Source organism: Artibeus jamaicensis, unplaced genomic scaffold, assembly GCF_021234435.1.
Source record: "Artibeus jamaicensis isolate MK-2021 breed Jamaican fruit bat unplaced genomic scaffold, CSHL_Jam_final contig_240, whole genome shotgun sequence".
Taxonomy (NCBI): Eukaryota; Metazoa; Chordata; class Mammalia; order Chiroptera; family Phyllostomidae; genus Artibeus; species Artibeus jamaicensis.
The window spans coordinates 12,371,855-12,374,644 of NW_026521506.1; positions in this window are offsets into that span (position 1 = coordinate 12,371,855).

Genomic DNA, 2,790 nt, shown 5'->3' on the forward strand with positions numbered 1-2,790 from the left:
AAATATCATGGCTTTGCCAGTAATCTGTGCTTTAGATTGCAATAAATTGTTCCTGTTTTTCTTTCCATTGTAGAAGACACTAACCTGGCTTCATGAAACCAGACATGCATGTCATCTCCCACCTCATTTTGGGGGGGGGGGTGTAGGAGGGGAAATAAAATACAAACTGTTCTGGTGTGCAGTAATCTATTTTACAGTTGCATGCAAGGAAACCATCCTACAAAACCTGGCAAGATAGCATTCAGATCTTTTCACATCATTTTTATTATTTATTAAATTCCCTCCTATACTGCCATTATCATGCATGTAAAGAACATTCTAGGTACACAGGAACACAGTAGAAATATTTAGTAAGATAATATAGACATGAGATCAACAATCATTACTTTGAAAAATGGTATACAGAGGACACAGGCAGTATTTCACTGGACCAAAACATAGGACAAATATTCAAGAAGTGATTTTCTATTATAAGAGGAAGTGAATGTTTTCAGCTTGATTTCTATTATTAATGTTCTTTAATGACACCTTGCTATGAGGTTAACAAGGGATTTTGCTCCACACTTCTCAAGTCTATATATGCAATCTTACTTTTGTTCTTTTCAATTGCCTTCTGGAAATCTTCACTTAGATGTCATACAGTCATCTCAAACTCAATGTACTCCTTATCCCCACTCAAACCTGGTCCTCCTGTATTCTCTGGCTTAGTTCCAGGCATCAGCATTTACTCATTTCCCTAAACTGGATGTCTCTGGCATTTTAAAGCTCTCCCTCTGATCTTGTTCATATCCAATCAATTGAATGTTATTGATTCCACCTCCAAATTGTTTCTGAAATCTATCCCCTCTTCTTTATTCTCATAGCCATTCATTTAGTTCAGTCATTCTCTTGTACTTTTACAATGACCTACTAATGACCTCTTAATTGGTCCCTCTGCTTCCATTCTCTTCCATATCCAATCTATCCTTTATGTACAAACCAGAGCTCTTTTGTTTAGTTAGTTGGTTAATTTTTTTTAAATACAAATTTGGAGCAAATTATCCACTTCCTTAAAACCATTTAGTACTCCTAGGAGCCTATAGCATTAAGTCCAAAGTCTTTACAATGGCATACAAGGCTCATGGTCCTTTCAAACTCTCTTCCCCCTCCAAACTTGTTGCTGAGATGCCTCATATGTTCTGATTCTGCCTGTTAAACCAAACTACCATCTAATCCTCAAAGAAAGTTTGTCATTTCTCCAAGCTAGTGGTTTATAGCCAAAGAGGACACATCATAATCATGTGAAAGCTTTCTTAAAAATAACATACAAATGCCTTTAATCTCAGACCTATAAAATCAGAATCTGTACAAATGGAGCATAGTATCTGTATTTTTATCAGATTATCAGGTGATAGGTGATACGTGTGTTTGTTTTAGGCATTTGTTCATTATGTTCCTTTGATCTGGAATGTCCTCTCTCCTCCACTTCCTCTCTCTACTTTTCTGCTTTGCTACCTCCTACCGATTTTCAAGGTTTAGCTCAAACATCACCTACTTTGTGAAGCCTTCTAGGATCTACACAGGTAAAATGAATTTCCCTCTTGTGCCTGTTGCTATAGCATTTTTTATGTACTTACTTCTACTAGAATCATGCATCATTTTGAGTGCTCTAGTTTTTTTATGGTATTCTCTTATGAGAAAGCAAACTCCTTGTGTTTCTTTGTATTCCTAGACCTTAGCACAGTTCCTGGCACTGTGCTTAAGAAATATGTGAGAAATAAAAGAAGGGAGGAGAAAAAAAAGGAAAAAGGGAAATGTGGTGTGATCCAGGCTCATCCAAGTGAAAATATAAAAAGACATTCTGCCCTGATTGGTGTGGCTCAGTGGATTGAGCACCAGCCTGAAAACTGAAAGGTCACTGGTTTGATTCCCTGTCAGAGCACATGCCTGGGTTACAGGCTGGGTCCCCATTTGGGTGCAAAAAAAGAAACAACCAGTTAATATTTTTCTCCATCTTTTCTCCCTCCCTTCTCCTCTTTCTGATGAAAACATAGGCAGGAAAATCTCAGATATTCCTCACAGCAATACTTTCACTGACATGTCCCCTAGGGCAAGAAACATAAAGGAAAGAAGAAACAAACGGGACTTCATCAAAAGAAAAAAAAAACTTCTGCACAGCTAAAGAAAACATCAGCAAAATGAAAAGGGAACCTACCATATGGGACAATATATTTGATAATGATACCTCAGACAAGAGTTTGATCTCCAAAATATATAAAGAACTCACAGGACTGCATTCCAGGAAGACAAATAATCCAATTGAAATAGGCAAAGGAATTGAATAGATACTCCTCCAAGGAGGAAGTACTGGGTGCCCAGAGACATATGAAAAGATGCTCAGCATCACTAGCCACCAGAGAGATGCAAATTAAAACCACAATGAGATACCACTTGACACCAGCGAGAATGGCCATCATAAACAAATCAAGAAACAACAAGCATTGGAGAAGATGTGGAGAAAAGGGAACCCAAGTACACTGTTGTTGGGAATGCAGAATGGTGCATCTACGGTGGAAAACCGTACAGAATTTCCTCAAAAAACTAAAAATGGAACAGTCTTTTGACTGGGCTCCTCCACTTCTGATATTATACCCTGAGAACCCTGAAACACCAATTCAAAAGAATCTATGCACCCCGATGTTCATAGCATCACAATTTGCAATAGCCAAGTGCTGGAAGCAACCTATGTGCCCATCAGTAAATGAGGGGATCAAAAAAACTGTGGTACATTTACACAATGGAATACTACAC